The 18,481-nt window shown below is 38.7% G+C and overlaps 1 protein-coding gene across 1 annotated transcript in view; it reads right to left on the minus strand.

Moving 5' to 3' along the window:
• The window catches only part of HTR4 (5-hydroxytryptamine receptor 4), a 394,426-nt gene that overhangs the window by 281,362 nt on the left and 94,583 nt on the right, over nucleotides 1-18,481 (minus strand). Inside the window, exon 3 of the mRNA XM_068536142.1 lies at nucleotides 14,024-14,094. The gene's annotated coding sequence lies outside the window, so the exon portion shown is untranslated. The remainder of the gene's footprint in view (nucleotides 1-14,023; nucleotides 14,095-18,481) is intronic.

An 18,481-nucleotide genomic window follows, 5' to 3' on the forward strand; every position in this document is an offset into this window, starting at 1 on the left:
AGGGAAAGAGAACATCCAGTGAACCCCAAAGGAAAATAACTGATGACATCAGGACTGAGCATCAGCATATTCCAGAAAGTATTTTCAAGATGCACACGTCTAGCCCTTAACCCAGACATCCTAAATAGGAATTTCTTGGGTTGAGAATTATGCACCCAAATTTAAAAATGTATCTTCAGTTAATTCTTATTAAGTCCCCTCCTTAAGAAACTCTTCTCCAAGGAGATGCCCCCAAAATGCTGACTAAAACAACAAATATGACTCTTTTGTCCCTCCTATTCCCCCTAATTCAAACAAACTAGGATACATACCTTGCCAGGTTTTCTCCCTGGGAGTGTGTATTCCCTGTGCCTGCACACAGGACCCCAGCCAAGAGGGCTGCCAGGGCCAGCCACGGGCCTTGGTAAAGCAGTGTTAGCCCAGAAGAGAAAGAGCTTTCCTGTTCTTGGTTCCTTTGGAGCAGATGCCATTTTGTTATTCACACAAAGGCACTCTCTGCCAGAGTGGCCTGCAGACTGTATAGTAATTGCTGTATTTCCAAGCCATCTTCCTCCAAATGTTATCTAATAACAAATTCCATAACCCTTACATTGACACAGGTTATACAGAAAACACAGCCAAAAGTGCATATTGAACTTTCCTGGAATTGAGGATGGGATTTGTATTCAACACAGTGATATAAATCCAAGAAGTTCACCTACATTTTTCCAATTTAGAACACAAAGTCCACTCAGAATTGCTCCATCTATGCCTTAGTTTCCAGCTTCTTTCAGGCATATCTGGGCTCAGATTTCACATCAAAGAAACCCAGCAAGTAGGCCCTATTGATTAACTATTATTTTTGCCACATGAGAGTTTTTTCTGGGCCCCAAGTCTGCTGCCCCTCTCACCACTGACCCTCCCTCCTGAGGGGTTGCTTATCTAAACACCAATCTACCCTAACAACTCTTGCATCAAACTGTGCACTGTCCAAAAGAAGACACACAAAGAGTATAGTGTTCTTCGGCTCTTTGAATCACATACATTTCAAAATCAAGGAAGCCTTTAACATGCAGAAACTGTCAGCTTTCTTACAGTGCCCCTCCTCTTTTGAGCTATAATCATTCTCTGCCAGTCCAGATTCCAGTAAAAATGCAAGTTGTACATGCCTTCTAACTGTGAAGTGAAAGACTTTGGATAATGAGAAAGCCTTCAGACTATTAAAATTAATGACTCCGTAAACCTCTAGCAGCTGCGATTAAAATAGCAATATTTGCATTTTGTGAATCACATGTGCTGCCCAAAATAAAATAAGGGGAATACCCTTGAATCCTGCACGAGGAACTGGTCCCAGGAAACTTGAAGCTGCAGTCAGTAGGGTGAAAAGTGCCCATGCAGCTCGATTATGCTCTTGTGTACCCGACAAGGGGGGATAGCAAGCCCTTGAAACAATATTATTTCATATTGCATGTATTTTATAGTTTAGAAATGTGTTTATACCCACTGCCTCATTTCATTTTCACAACTATCTTGAGTGGTGCGCAGAGCAGGATTACTATTATCATTTTACAAAGAAACTGGGTGCAGAGAAAAGATGTGTAGTGGATAAGTAATGATGCTGCCAAACATCCCTCCATCCTTCTCCTAGTCCTCCTCTGGGGAACACGCTCCCGTTTTCAGTCCATGTACTTTAAGAAGATCTGACAACACCATTTATCACTCTCAGGATGGGGCACGTGAATAACAGTATTAGACTTTTGAGGTCCCACAAATTTCTTCAGGGATGGGCCTATAGACTCGGTTAGAGTTAACGAGATACAAGAAGACTTTTATTGTTTGGTGGAGAGGTGTGTCCACTTTCCTTCTTACCATCACGTGGTATCTGGAAATGAAGCAATCAGACAGGAAAGTAGAACCACTGGAAGGAGAGAAAATTGGTCCAGGTGAAATGATTGACCTGCCCATCTTGGAGCAATGACATTTCCTTTCTTTGCTTAACATAACTTGTGCTGGATCTGTTGATACTTGCAACTGAGGAGTGATTCAGAATGCTCACAGTGTCCATTTCCCCATAACTTCACTTTGCTCATGGGCAACATAGGTCTCTAGCCCCCATGTGACATCACCTTTCTGCATTCATATGTGTTGTCAATTGGCAACTTCTCTCCATATCTGGGAGAAAGAAGTGAGAGGGACGAAATACAGCCAACTCTCTTTTTGCTGTCTAAAAATTTCTGGCTACTGACTAGCCAGTGGATTGCATATCCTTGGCTCAAGTGCACCCTCCCTTCCTGACCCAACCCACAGTGGCCAGAGAGGGTAGGGGTGGGGAAAGGCCAATGGGTGATAAGGCACAGGACATGGTCACTTAAGTAGCAGAGGCTTAGAAAAGGCAGCTCCCTTAGAAAGAGGCTATAAGCCCAGGAAACCTTTCTATAGGTATTCTACTTCTCAGTGGAGTCTCAGAGATCCACAAATTCTTGGGCATCCTATGATAATGTTATAATTTTCCTTTGACTTTTATAACCATTCAAACACTTTTAATACTTGGGTCACCTGCATTACTATTTATGAGATTTAAGTGCCTGTATTTGTTGTGTTTAGAAGCAAATTGGCATTGGCCTCAAGTAATACTATTTAGCTGTCGTGGGTAATGAAAAAAATAAAAGAAGTCTTAATGAATAAGTGATGTGTTCACAGCAAGTGAAAGGCAAATGACATCACAGAACTTCATGGAACAAAAGTTTTGCAACAATGCAAATAGAAAACTTGTGATGGGAGATCTGAGGCTCAAGTAAGTACAGACAAATCAAACTCCAAAGGACCTTGTCAGAGCAGGTGTAAGCAGTGAATTCCTTTCAGCCAAACAGGACTATCCTTCATATGTAATTAAATTTGTCCACTTAAATTGTAGTTACTTTGTCATTTTATTTGCATTTAGTTTATAACTTTATTTTTGTCATTTTAGTTGTATACAAGCTATAAAATGAACAACGTATTCCTATGTTTATGTTTGTGTACATGTAGATAACATTATACTAAAAGAAACATGTCAACACTGGGAACCATAAGAAATGTTTTTTCCTTTGAAGGGCTTGGTCAGCATCTCAAGCTTGAAAATCATCGTGGTAGTGTCTGTTCCAGAACTGCCTGCCTACTCCTGGCTCTCTCCTTGTGGTCGTAGCCCTACAATACCCTTGCAATGGTTCTTCCTGCCTCTGGTCCCTCCACTTCTTAATCTACCCATCATACAGCTAATCTTCCTTACACACTTTCTTCATGTCAGTCCTAGACACAAGAACTTCCAATAGCTTCCACATGGCTACATCTCTCCTCAGCATGCAAGTCCTGAGCCTGGCCTATCATACCTGCTTTGCCTTCCTCACTCACAGTCTGTACTCCAGTCATTTGAATTTCCTTATTGGGTCTCAGGCACATCCTGTGCCTTTCTTCTGTCTTTGCTGGTGCTCCTGACCCGCCTTTCCATTGTTATTTTTCTCTATAAATTCTTCCCAACTACTCCAAGTCCTATTTTCATTGCCAAGTCCTCTATGAAAACCCAGCCAATGGTTGCAGCCCACAGCGATCCCAACTCCATTCCTACTATTCATAACACCTATTGAAATTTGTCTATATTTCCATACTTGATAGTTTTCAAATTGTGTGCTGTCTGCTAATGTTATCTAATTGTTTCCACGGAAAGCTCTGCCCAAAATATTCTCAGGATTTCTCTTGGGTATTTTAACCATGAGCAAGGTAAGTGGTGATGCATTACCTTCAATTTCATTGTCCAGATGGAGAGAGTTCCTAAAGGTGTAGGTAACCAAGAATGAGAATAACATGTTTTATAGAGTTTACTAAAATGGCATAACCATTAAAAAGGAAATAAATGTTCTTGAGAAACAAATGTTAAATAAAATAAACACATGAGGCACACTTTTTATTTCTATTTGGTCTTAACTGTTATCAATCTCTGCTTAAAAATTTTTCAAAATTTTTAAGTTTTGAGTCAAAAGTTTTCCCTTGGGCATAATTATATCTGGTATCTTAAGGTTCTAACCATGTATGTTGCTAGACCAAGTCCCTTCCTCCCTCCCTCCCTTTCTCTTCTCTTTCTTTTCTTTCTTTTCTTTCTTTCTTTCTTTCTTTCTTTCTTTCTTTCTTTCTTTCTTTCTTTCTTTCTTTCTTTCTTTCCTTTCTTTCTTTCATCCTTCCTCCCTTCCTCCCTTCCTTCCTTCCTCCCTCCCTCCCCTCCCTCCCTCCCTCCCTTCCTTCCTCCCTCCCTTCCTTCCTCCCTCCCTCCCTTCCTTCCCTCCTTCCTTCCTTCCTTCCTTTCTTCCTTTCTTCCTTATTCATTATTTAAAGGGACATATATACACACAAACACACACGTGTGTGTGTATGAATATTTCGTCTGAGCATATTAAAAATTAATGAGGAGGAATGCTGAAAGGAGATTCCAGCCTTGAAAAGTATGGCTTCCTCACAGGCAGCCAGAGCCTACTATGTCATGGATTATAGCAAGTGAATTAATCCATTTAAAGAACATTTGTTTAGCAGTTGCCTTTTAATTCCTTTGGGACTACCAATATAAATACGCAGAAAAAAATTTTTTTTCTTTATAACCCAAAGGGCACATACCATACCTGCTGTTTAGGATTCTGCTCTAATCACGTAACAATATACCTTAGAGCTACAATAAAGTTCTACTTCATTCTTTCTTTATGGTGTCATGCTTTTCTACTATACAGATGTTCCATAAATTTTTAATAGTTTTCTACTAATGAACAACAAAGGGTTTTTTTTTTTCAGTTTCTTGCTACTACAAAAAAAAACTATTATAATAAATGATCATGTACGTACATCTTTGCTGTCCAAAGGAAGGGCATTTAGAAGTTTGGTAGATTTTGCCAAATTGTTGTTCAAAGAAGCTGCACCGAACTGTACTCTCACACACATAGCATATGAAGATGAATCTCTGCTATACTGCCATTCTTTTCAATATCTGTTAACCTTATGAGTGGGAAAATGGCATTTCAATGTTTTCATTTACATTTCTTTAATTATGAATGAGGTTGAACATATTCATAAATTTAGAAGTCATTTTATTTATTTGCTGTGGATTTCCTGTTCATATCATTTAACCAGTTTCATTGTTTTTCTTCCAAACTTGTTATAGCTCTTTAACAGAAAAAAATAGCATATCATCTTTCTTATGTATTGCAATTTATTTTTCTGCCTAGCAGGCATTTATATGGGTAAATGAATCACACATTTTATAGCTGCTAGGTTTTTGTGTCTTGCTTTGAAAGAATTTCCTCACTCCAAGCAAGATTTTTTAAATATATATCAATATTTTCTTTTAGTACTTTTATGATTTCATTTCTGTATTTAAATTTTGTATTCTCATAGAATTTATAAGGGTAAGAATTGAACTTTATGCCTCCGCAAACTGTTCGCTGAATAATCCTTCTTTTTCTATTGATTTTAAATACTCCCTTGATTGTATATTTAGTTCCCTATGTGTTTGGGTATATTACTGACTGGTTTGCTGTTTAACATGGCACTATTACTAATAAAAGCATTATAGAAGACATCAAAGTGAACATGCAAGGTATTTAGTATTGTCTCAAGCCCCATAAAAGTAAAAAGGCAAACACATTTAAAATGTAATTTTTCTCTTTATATTTTTCTTCTTGGTTGTGATTATTCTCATACTCATCCAGCACTTCACTGTTTCACATCTATTTTCTCATTTCATCCTAGGTCTGTAGAAAAGGTGTTATTACTTCTCCATTTTACAGAGGAGGAAACTGAGGCTCAGAGAAGCCATGTGGTTTGTTTCAGGGTAACCTGCTGCTAAGTGGCAGAGTGGGAGTGAAAGTGAGGTTTTCTGACCTCAGGTCTCCTACAGAATCCCAAAATTCCTTTGAGAAAGCAGACATCATATAAATAACTGGTGAATGAGGACCATCCCCCCATTCCCAATCTGTTCCTCTTTATACTATATCTGGCTTCTGTTAAAGTGAGTTCCCCCATTAAGCATAATTTTTTCCAGCTGAGAAAAAATTAAAATCTTAAGTGGTCACAATCAATATTTGACAAATAGTTGCTAAATGTATTAGTCACTCAGTCCACCCCTCACTTTTGATAGTAAAACTGTATCCTCAGTGGAAACTCATCAGTTAGGAGTTATCTTCCAAAGAAGAGGTCCTTGGGGTACTAAAAACAAAAGTCTCCAAGTATCAATACTTAAACGTTGTTTCAGAAAAATTTAGACTATTTTGGTCCTTAGAAGAATCCTCTGCCTCTCATTCTCACTCCATGAAATACTTGAACTTGATTGGAGACTTTCTACTTTCCCTACAGCTGGAATCCCCTCCAAATCAAAATCAATCATATAATCAAATTATTTGTTATCAGTTTTCAACAGTCATGTCTCACAGTAAAAGCCAAAGTAACCCACCAAATCCTGGGGGGCCTCCTTAGGCAACACTCTGTCCACAGCCAGGTTTCCATGTAGAGAAATGGGACTGATTTTCTTGACAAGTGGATTTGTGGGATTTCAATATAAAGGATTATCCAATTCAACTTTTAGCCCGTGTCTTTCCATACATTTCAAGGAGTTACCCAAAGAATTACAAACCCAAAATGTTGAAAACTTTCTGGCGAGCAGAACATCAACAAATGTATAATATGTCCTGTTTATCACAAGAAGTCATCAAGGAGACCCCAGGACTGCAGGAGCTGTTGCTCAGAGCATACATTTATTCACTCACTCCCTCACCTACTCATTCAGATAAATCATGAACAAAAATGAATACGGTCTTTGTCTTTATGGAGTCAACATGCTGATGGAGATTTAGGCCTTCTGTTTTACTATTTATTTTCTATTTGCTTCATTCATTTTTTGTTCTTCTGTTTTTCCCTTCCTGATTTTCTTAGGGATAATTTAATATTTCTCTTTTTTTAGAATTCCATTTTATCTATTGGCTTCTTAGCTATATGCCTTTGCATTATTATTATTTTATTTTCATTATTCAAGTGGTAGCTCTAGGGGGTTGCAACATATATTTTTAACATTTCAGTCTGCTTAGAGTTAATATTGTGTTACTTTATGTTAAATGAGAGAAACTTGTAACCATATACATTTATTTACCCACCCCTAACATTGTCCTTTATGCTATAGTTATTATAGTTTTTACATACATAAATGTTATCAACTCCACAATTCAAAGTTACAATATTTGCTTTAAATAGTCATATGTATTTTAAGGAAGTTAAGAAGAAAAATGATTTTCTAAAAAAATATTTACCCACATGTTTATCATTGCTGATATTTTCTTTTCTTACTGGAAGAACCATGTTTCAGTCTGGTATGATTTCCCTTTAGCCTGGAAAACATCTTTTGGTTTTCCTTGAAGTGTAGGTCTGCTGGTGATAAATTCTCTAGTTTTCTTCTATCTGAAAACATCTTTATTTCACCTTAATTCTTGCAGGATGTTTTTAGTGATGTAGAATTCCAAGTTGAGAAGTTTGTTTGTCTGTTTCCCCCACTCCCCTCCCCTTGCTTTCAGCACTTTCAGATGTAGTTCCACTCTCTTCTGGAATCCATCACTACCAATGAGAAGTCAGAGATGATATGTAGTGTTATTCTGTTATGGAATGTGCCACTTTTCTCAGGCAGATTTCAAGATTTTATCTCTTGTTTTCAGCAGTTTGACTATGATGTACCTAGATATGGCCTTATTTGTATTTATTCTATTTGGGATTACTGTTCTTCTGGAATCTGTAAATTTATCTGTACATTTATTTCTTCAAAGATTTTTTCTGTTCTATTCTCTCAATCCTTTCCTTCTGGGATTCCACTTATATAGTCATCTTTTTGATATGATCCCTAAAAGTTGCAAAGGTTGTATTAAATTATTTTTAGTCTTTTTCTCTTTTCTTCAGATTCAATTATTTCTACTGCTCTCTCTTCAAGTTCACTGACTCTTCCTTCTGTCATCTCTCATCACTGTTAAGTCAATTCAGTAAATGTTTTATTTCAGATACTGCATTTTTCTGCTCTAGAATTTTCAGTTTTTATAGTATTTTTCTTTTTTGAGATTTCTTATTTGTCTATTAATTACAATAATTACTTAACTTTACATCTCTGAGCATGGTTATAATAGCTGCTTTAAAATTTTGTCTGCCAAGTCCAACATTTGGGTTATTTCAAAGTCAGTCTCCTTTGATTGCCTTTTCTCTCAAGTAGGAGTCAACAGTTTCCTGCTCTTTGTATGTTAGTAATTTTGATTGTATCTAGGACACTGTGAATGATACATTGTAATGAGGAGCCACTGAAGTGCTTTAAGGAAAGAGAAAATGATCATATTTTTGTCTCAGAAGTATTCTGGCCGTTGCGCGGAGAATGGAATTAATGTGGGTGAAACAGCTGGGAGACTGCTGCAGTAGTCCAGGTGAGATGTATTATTAACATTTACCAGAAAGATGGCAGTGCAAAGTTGAAATTAGGTAGAACAGGTTGGAATGAGAGACCTGGAAGGGATTTAGATATCAACTGCCTACGAGGCCATATTTTCCTAAACGACTCACTAGTACCTTTTAGCCAAAAGGGCAAACAGAATACCATTCACCAACTTCCAATGAAAGAAATCTCAGTAATTCCTGAGGCTTCGTTCCTGCTTCACTCTCCACAACCAGCGAGCTCCCAGGTCCCAGCAATTCTTTTTTTTTTTTTTTTTTAATTTCCTCTCTTCATCTACCTCCACTGATTTCAGAGCCTTATCCTTCTTCTCCCAAATGAGCGAAATAGTCTCCTGACACATTGTCCTACTTCCAGTCTCAATCTTTTCTTATTTGTCCCCTACCCTGCTTTGTCCTCTACCCATCTTTTCCACAGACCCAATCTAATTATGTTATTTCTGTTTAACAACTTTTCAGGGCCCCTGTTTGGACAAGAGAAAGTCCAAATGCCATAGCATGGCATATAATTCTCATGGCATATGATTCTTTCCTTTGGTTTTTTCAACAAATGTTTTTGTTCACATCCTGTTTGCTGGAAAAAAAAAAACAAAACAAAACAAAAAAGGAAGGAGTGGTGACTGAGATCTCTGTCCTCCCCTTGCCAATAGTCTAATGAGGGAGACAAGAGACCAGTTACAATTTCATCTTCCTCTACTTCCTCTATTGCCATCACTGCCCTCCCTAAATTTTCCCCAGCACACAAAACGTTTTGCCATAATTAACCACTTTATTTCACTCCTTGATACCTCTGAGCCTTTGTACATGCTGTTTACCCTTCTTTCCTTTCCTCTTTCCTTCCCTGTTAAGAAGACCTAAATTGAATACCACTTTTTCTAACTCCCCACACTCTTGGTACATTCATTTTTCCCCACCTACTTATTCAAATCTCTGTTAAGAGTCTACTGCTTGGGGAGCAGAGACTTTTATAACAGTCCATATAACTTCACATTTCCTCTCCTGTCTCTTGCAGTAAACTATAAAATCTTTGGGCACAGGGAGCTGGTCTAAATCATCTTTTGTTCTGTCATCTAGCACATTGCCCAGCCCCCAGTCAGCAGTGAATTTTTTATTGACTCTTTTACATCCTTCTCATTTTACAACTGGGGAAATAAAAGTCCAGAGAGGGGAAGTGACAGGTCTTGCAAAAGGACTTGTACTTGCTTTAAGATCACTGCTTCCAAGTAGGGGTTTGTCAATATTTCTCTGGGCAACATACTGGAAGGTTTCATGGAGGTGGCCGGACTTAAGCTGCGCTGACAAGTCTGAGTAGGATTTGAGACTGTTGCTGTACAAGTGGAAGCTGGGAGAAGTTGGGTTAGGGTTGTGGAATTTGATCAGTAGCTTAATGGCCTCTACAAGCTGAATCTATGAACACAGATTGCTAGCTAGAAAGCAGAGGGGCTGTATTGAAAAAAGAAATAATCTGCAAGGAAAAAAAATGGATTCTATTCATAGTGTACACCTCACTGTGTGGCCCTGGACAAGTCCTGACTCCTTTCTGGGCACTAACTTCTAATAATAAAATAAACAACAACAACAACAATAATAACAACCACTTATAATTATTAAAACTTTACTATGTTCCAGGCACTATTCTAAAACCTTTATGTTTTGCTGATGAGGATATCTACTTTCAAAGAGTTGAAATAACTTGGCCAAGGTTATCCTAACTAATAAGTGGTGGAGCTAGGATTTTTGCTCCAGATTGTTGGACAAGATAATCTAAATTGCAACTTAACTATAAAGACTTTAAAGAAGTTTCTGCCACAACAAACTTTGGCCATCCTAGAGCTGATTACAAGAGTTCCTTTCTTGTAAGGTGACCTATTTGCCTAGCTCCCTCCCAGCTAGAGAAAACTTCTCACCTGGAAACCTGGGGATTATCTCTGGTTTGTACACACACAAAAGACATGAATCATTTGAAATTCTAGCTATGCCCTGAATTAGCTATGAAAGAAAATCATTATTTGTATAAATAGTTTCAGCATACAGAAGTCTTAACCTGTGTGGTCTTATATGTCACTGCTATTTTCCATCTTTAAATATTATTAATCATTTCAGCAATTTAGCAAAGCATTTTCACATATGCTACATTATTCAGTCAACACAACTGCCTGTTTTCCAGATGAGGACACAGAGACTATGCCAGTGATTTTCCTAAAAGCATACAGACAATAAGTGTTTCAACTCCAAATGCCCTTCTTTACTATTTCCCACCTCTAGAACATGGGTTAGCCAGAAATACAGGTAAGTTTATTTGTATTTACTGAAAGTAACTGAAATGTACTGAATTTACTGAAATGTAAATTACTGGATCACCAAGTAAAAAGGATCCTAACCTTCTTCGGCTGCTTTTAAACACATTAGAAGCTCAGAGTTGAAAGGATTCTTAGAGGGTCATCAGACCCACTATTGCTCTTCTCTCTTCACCACTTCCACCCTACAATTTTTGAAACACTCCTATTAGGTGGTGGCCTAGCCTCCCAAGGTATCCTTTTTTTATCTCTGAGAAGCTTTGAAAGTTATTAACCTTCTTTATTGAACAAAATGTGTCCCCTGACATTACCACCCATTGGTCCTCAGTCAGCCTTTTGCTCTCTCCCTCTAGAAACCCCTCAGATAATTGATTCCAGAGCTCATCAACTTTGATTCTTTTCATTTCCTCTGTGGACTTGTCTGGGTCTCAGTTTTCTCATCTATAAAATCAATAGATGGACTGGTCTTGTCAGATCTCCATAAAGCTTTCCTTCTATGACCCTATGATATTTTAAATGTCCAAATAACTGTACCCCAAAACAGAAAAGTTTGCTCGCTGCCAGGAACTCTAAAAGGAAAGTGTTTCCTAATGTTTTGCCCATTGTGCCTTTTCCTTCCTTCCATTCTGTTTGTGTTTTTCTGGAGATGGAGAAGATAATCCAGAGAAGGTGGGGTAGGCGCCTGCCTCATTGTTGATGTTGCAGGGCACTCAAGCTGAGAAGAGATTTGAAGTAGTTAGGGATGCTGAAATCCCAGAGCAGCCCCACCCCTTCCCACCTTGGCTTCCAGAGTCATTTCCAAATTACAGGGAGGTTTCCAGATTAAAATCCCGATTGTTTGGCATTCACCCAGGGTCCCACACAGCCTCCTCTCTGGCACCTTCTCGTAGATTCCTCATACACCCAAGTGCATTTTGTGACCTCTACCCCAAAATCTCCTCTGATAAAAGAATGAAGCCTTTCTGTAATATTTCTGAGAATACAGAGAAGGCCAAATATTTAGAAAATCTGATTAGATCACATACTGATTAATGTGTGAAATAATAACAATAAAAGTAATAACGAATAGTTATTTACTGAATAGTAAATATGTTCCAGACACTAGATTAAGAACTGTATGTGCTTTATGTTATTTAATTTTCACAATAACAGAATGAAGTCGGTATTATTTTCATCACTATTTTATAGATGATGAAACAAAACTTTAAAAGAATGTGTATATCACCTGCCCAGTGTCATACAACTGACAAATGGTAGAGCCCAGAATTCCAGCTCGAGTTTATATAACTGATGTCTGAACATTTCACGCTACACAAAAATGCCTTATTTTTAAACGATGTTTTAAAAATTTTGCACCTATGCATCACTTCTTCCACGAAGCTTCCAGGATGTTCCCCAAATCTAATTTAGAGCTCTCCACTGTTTCACTGTATCTGTGCATCCTTTCACGCTGATGCTTAGCACACTGTTTAAAATCTTTCATTTGTCTTTCTTCTACTCTAGACAGTAAACTACTTGAAGGGAATAACTCTCTCTGTGTTTGTATTCCTTGCTCCTAATACATCTTTCTTCACACAGACAGGATTTTACGGCACTCTTGCTCTACAGGATTGTCAGTAGCTCTTGGTTTTACAGCCAAAATCAAAAGTTGTTGGATTAGGGAAGACAAATCCCACCAGCCCTTTCTAGGCATGTAGGGGATACTTCTGAGTGTTTCCAGAAGGGATGGAAGCTCAGGCTTTGCATTAAAGAGTAGGAAAGCTCCAACTGAGAGATAGCTTGTCTGAGATTAAGTAATATTGTAGCGGTTCAGAAGTTTTTACAGATAACTTTCTGGAATACTGACTGCTAAATGTCTGTGGATCATAGACCCTAAGCCATGTGTTCCTGAGAGAAGCAGGGAGGGTCTCTGTAGCTGAGCCTGGCTCAGTGCAGAGAAAGGGTATGACAGCCACCTCCAAACCCATCCGGAGGACCAGTAATGGCCAGCAGCACGGAGCAGCCACAGCAGGAGTCATAATGGTGGGCGCCTGCACTGTTATTAGGACCCAGCCTTCCTCACTTCCCATAGGCTTTAACCTCCTAAGAGTCTTACACTACCCTAAGGAAGGCAAATCCCTCAAGCATGACAGATTTCACTTACTATCAATCTTCATACTTGGCAACTGAGACATTTATTACACTAAAATCACGGAGCAAACCCAGACCTATTCCAATTACACATGTACATCAGCGTATGTGCATAAAAACTTCTGGGAGAACATGCAAGAAACTGCTGAAGTCAGTTGCCTCAAGGCAGTGAGACTGAGGATCTAGAGACAGGAGGAGGTACGTTTTTCATTGGAAATGTTTTTGTATTGCCTAACTATATCATGTGCTTGTATCATTTGTTTAATAATATAAATAAGCTAATTTATATAATACATGTAATAAAGTACCTTTTTAAATACTTAGCTCAACTTCTAAATGATTGGAATTTAATCAATTATTTGCAGACACATAGCTTAAGCGTCAGCTGTGTTTTCTTTAGGATTCAAGGGAAAGAACTATGCGGCAGGTCTGTCAGAAATTTATTTACATGAGACACTAAAAAGTATTCTGAGAAGTGGTCCAGAAAAGGGTGGAGGGAGTGATTCAAAACAATAGTAGTAATAAGAGAAATAACTAACGGTTAATGAAGGCAAAGTACTAAACTCTACACAATCGTCTCTTTTAAACAGCCCAGTCAAGCAGGTATCATTGTTTCCCCCATGGAAACTGATGCCTGAGAAGTTGGATAACTACCAAGTGGCAAAGCTAGGATCTTGTTCTAGGCCACCTGAAGCCAGAGTCCAAGCTCTGTACTTGTGTATGATGACTCTGTGTGAGCAGAATCTGGTATCATATGCTGATGCTCTTTCCACCCCGGCCCTCTTGGTAGCGTAACTGCCACCAGCAGGGACAGTAGCAACCAGACATCAACACAACAAGAGAAATGGCAGACCCCATTTGGCCAATTGGAGAGCCAGTCTCTGGATTACATGGGAGACACCTCTCAGGGACTCCTAAAACTGTACAGAAAAAATTGAGAGCAACTGATGTTTCCATAGAGAGGACACAGAGGCAGAGCCAGAGACACATTGTCTTGTGTTGTCATGACCCTATTTTTATCCCCTGTGGCCTATGAAATACAGCTTTATATACTGATGTTTAAAAAGAAATGTGAAATATCAAAGAAGTCCTGAGATTAAGATTATCTTAATCTCACAAAGCCATGTTACCTGAGTTTTAACTGTGAAGGAAGAACCCTGATGTTCTGCAGACGTCTTCAGTCTATTGGTGCTGGCGACACCTAGAATCAAAAGAAGTGCGATTAGGAGAGAAAAGCCAACACTACAATGCTCTGCTATTTCTCCTCCTTGACAGTGGACTGGAAAGTTAGCTTGCTGTTTCCTGAGACTTTGCACACAGTGATGTAAATCACTGCACTCTCATTCACTTTCAGATCTCCAGACAGCCCCTCAGGGACTGAATACACTGAATTCAGTCAAACTGAGCTGGAGGGAGAAAGGAACTTGAAGCTCATTTTGTGATGCAGTTTTAGTTCTTGTTTTTGTTATCTTTATAATCCTCTTTTTGTCCCCCAAATGAGATCTTATGCGAAACCCTACCATATAAAAGTATAACTGCTCCATGTGAAATAGGGGCTCCTGAGCAATGCCTGCTCATGTTCCTTAATGCCCAGCCCTGTATCCACTGCTTGGAGTGCTTTGAGTTGGCTCCAAGTAAAGGGGCCGTATGATATATTGCCAAACCGGGACACTTTTGAGCATGAAAAGAGACTCCATTAATAACTATGCTGTGACAACCGATGTAAACTGAGACTGCCCTGGGCAAATCAGGAAGTATGGAACCCTAGTTTTAAGGAATATAGTCTCAAAACTGTTGGCTCAGTCCAACCTCTGCATGTAAGAGATGAGGATTCTAGCTCCCTGACTTGCTCCACCAGGGGAAATTACCCCCTGATGAGAACCAGGAAACTACAAAGCAGGCAATCCATCCACTCTGTCTAACCTACTTCAAAATAAACCAACTGGGAAATAATTGAATTTTTTAAAAATAAAAACAGTTAATGTTGGGCATGCCAAACCTCTGTGATCTCAGTGCTTCCTTCGTGCTTTTTGCCAAAACCGTACCTCCTGTGCTACTCGTTACTTCACATTGTTCTTCAAATCAACACACCTCTTATACTCAGATATCTACTTTAGCTTCACCCAAAGCAATAAGATTTGTGATATCATGGGGCTTTTGTGCTGGTCATATTTTTTCTAATACTCATTAAAACACACAAACAACTATTAAGATGTTTATGTGCCTCTAAAATTATCCATATTCCACCACTAGTTTGCCTACTGTACTTTGCAAAGCACTTATATTTAGTAAACAGAACTTTCTGAATTTTAATAATTAGTTATTTTATACTTGTTGGTTCCTACAATTCTGGTCTATACTAGAATCAAGTATAAGATGACATCTGATTTAGCACAGCTTGAATGCTTTTTTTAATTTTAAATTTAACATAGTAATATGCAATCTTGTTCTGTAAAAAGCACTGTGATTTCTAGGAACTTCATTGCTTACACAAGATGGTCACTTTGCTCCGTTCAATTCAGCCTTCCTAATATGAGACTTTGGTTCAATTTTAATATATTTGTTTATAGATGCATTTGTGTACAGTTTGGTCATGCAAAAGATTCCTACCAGTTGTTTTTAAAAAGGCACATCTCATGTGTCAGCAATAAAGCCAGTGACATTAAATGATTCTACAAATATTTATTGAGCACCTGCCATATGCCAAGTCCTATCCAAACTGGGGAAAATGAACAGCATACAGTTATGGCCTCAGGTTCCTTCGTGTTAGTGGGGGAGACAGGCAAGTAAACAGGCATTCATACTAAAAGATGCTATGCACTATACTCATGAAGGGTTTGGACATCCTCCTCTTGCTGATCAGCTTAGGAGGAATGAAGTTCTATGCTTGGAGCAGGTATAAAGATTATACTCAAGAAATCAAATGGCCAGGAATGGATTTTTTTTTTTTTTTGGCCGCACTGTGCAGCATGTGGGATCTTAGTTCCCCGACCAGGGATCAAACACATACCCCCTGCAGTGGAAGCTTGGAGTCTTAACCACTGGACCACCAGGGAATTCCTTATTTTTCTAACAGAATTTAATTTTCTTTCTAAATGCTCCTCCCCTCCAAAAAACTTTTTTCAGAAATTTAGTTAATTTTTTTTTTTTAACTTAGGACTTTTTTTTACCACCAAGGTATAAGCTGAAGCAATGCATATTTCAATTTCCGTATCAGGACTATTCTACCCCACTCAGGGTTCTCCACTCCCCTTCTGTCCTGCAGTGGCATCTGGGGGAAAGGGGGGTAGCTCCCAAGCATGGCTTCTTTGGGTTAGGGAGTGAGGAATAGCAAAACTGGAGGCTGGAATCCAGAACCTAACTGACCTTCTTAGCCCCAGACTCTGGGCACCCTCCACTGGTATCAGCTGGATATGATTCCCCAAACTGGATTTGAGGGCATGGCACTGGCCTCCACTATTGATGTCCATTGACTATGGACTCTGATCCTAAGATGTCTGCAGTCTAGGACCTTCTCAGCCCAACCACAGTCCCTCTGGTCTGTCAAAACACTCAGCTCTTTCACACTTCTCTCTGGGGCCCCAGGAAACTCTCACCAAGCTGAAGTGATCAGGGTTCCTCCCGCACCCACCCCACTCACCCAGGCATCCCCCTTTGGCATTGCTTCTCTACACTGTCCTGCCGCATGGACATAAGTGCTATGCACCTTGCCAAATATGAAGTTACATCCTTCCCATGCCACTTCCTAGCATCTATTACCTGCTATCTCCTAAACCTTTTGGGGTATTTCCACATGCCTCCCACCCCTGCCCTCGTATGGCAGGAGTTGCTCTTATTTCTTATTTCCATCCTTCTAATCCACGGTAGATAAATAATCTTTGCTGTGACTTTCCTGGCTTGGCTCTTTACATGTAAAACCCAGATTCAAGAAATATTTTTTCCTTCTCATGTTTTTTTTTTTCTTTTTGCAAATCAACAGTGTTTTCCTATCAGATTATGTATTATTTAACCATGGGCTACAAAAACTGTAGAAACTGTTAGGGGTAACTTGAGATAAAAAAAAAAAAACAACTGGCTTAGTACTTTTAAAAATATTTTTCCCACAAGACATTCAAAATTATCAAAGTAGTTTTTGTCAGAGATCTGACTCATTCAAACCATCCTCCAGACACTCTACATTTGATAAATTAAGGGAAAATGCAGAGTTAAGAAAATTAATATTTGTTGAATGTCAACAATACTTAGGCACTGTGCTAGGTATTTTACATTCTTTACTTTCTTGAAATCTTCATAATATTCCCTTAGTGTAGAAATCATTCCCAGTTTACAGAGGAAGAAAAAAAGTCTCAGAAGAGATTATTTAACTTTCCCAAGTGATCTAGCTAGAAGTAATAAAGCCAAGATTCACACTCGATGCACCTGGTCCCAAAATTCATTTGCTTTCTCCCTTTCCACAGTAAGAAAAATATTGTCAGCCTAATGACATAGGTTAAATTTCATGTCCTGCATGTATTATTTACAGCATAAGATGCCCCTTGCAATAATCAACGGACACAATCTATTTATGATTGTTTTTCCAGATTTGGAAGTAAGCATAACGTATTAACCTCAAATATTAGTGGTGGTTGACAGCTGTACCTTTGCTTTTCAGACCTACTTTTGGTCCTACTCTTGACTGGTTTGATGCAGAATCCTTGGTTACCAACAAAGAACCAATGATAACATTATTGGGAAAATTAAACCTGCTGTTTGGCAATCTGCTTTTCAACTGCTTTTTCCAGAACAGCATTACAGTGAAGAGAAGGCACTGTCTGTACACGTAAACATGGATTTCCTGAGTGGCCCCAACTCAGAGGAGAGGCTGTAAATGCTACTGAGAGCAGACCTCTTCACTGAGTATGAGGAGCCCTTGGCTGGCCTGCAGAGAGCATCATAACTGACATCCTGGCACTGGAGCCATGAGAGTCGCCAGGGGTGAGGGCTGTGCAAGTAAATAAAACTTTCTCACCATGAAAATCCTCTCCAGCCCTGCAGGGAAGCCTGTGACACAGATACCCCCAACAAAGGTAACAGCATCACTGGAGTATTTCCTAAAGGCTCAGGAGCTGAGAATCCCCAGGCCACAGATAAAATAACCACTCCATAATTAATGATGTATAACTCATCCATTTCTAGAAAGAACGTGGGTGGCCAATGACAATATAGGTAAAGAGACAGGATTATATACAATGTTTTCTTCATGTATGGGTGCAATCCAAAATTTAAATTGACTCATTTCATAAAATATACTTTTTAATAATATAAGTGATACATCATATATGTATATACAGAGACATAGATATAGATGTGGATATAGATAGAGATCCGTACTTGCATGTGCGTGTGTTTGTGTGGTTATGGGAGTTAGTATACTTTAGAGAAGAACACGAAAGAGGACTAAGATTTAAATTATAATCCTGGCTTTTCTAACAACACACTGCAAGTCACTGAACTTTTCTGGGCCTAAGTTTCTTCAGCTTTAAAGCAAAAAGTTAGACTTCTTTTAGTATCAGTTGGTACATATTAAGCATAAGATATGCCACATGCTC

The sequence above is a fragment of the Eschrichtius robustus genome, chromosome 2 (assembly GCF_028021215.1).
Source record: "Eschrichtius robustus isolate mEscRob2 chromosome 2, mEscRob2.pri, whole genome shotgun sequence".
NCBI lineage: Eukaryota > Metazoa > Chordata > Mammalia > Artiodactyla > Eschrichtiidae > Eschrichtius > Eschrichtius robustus.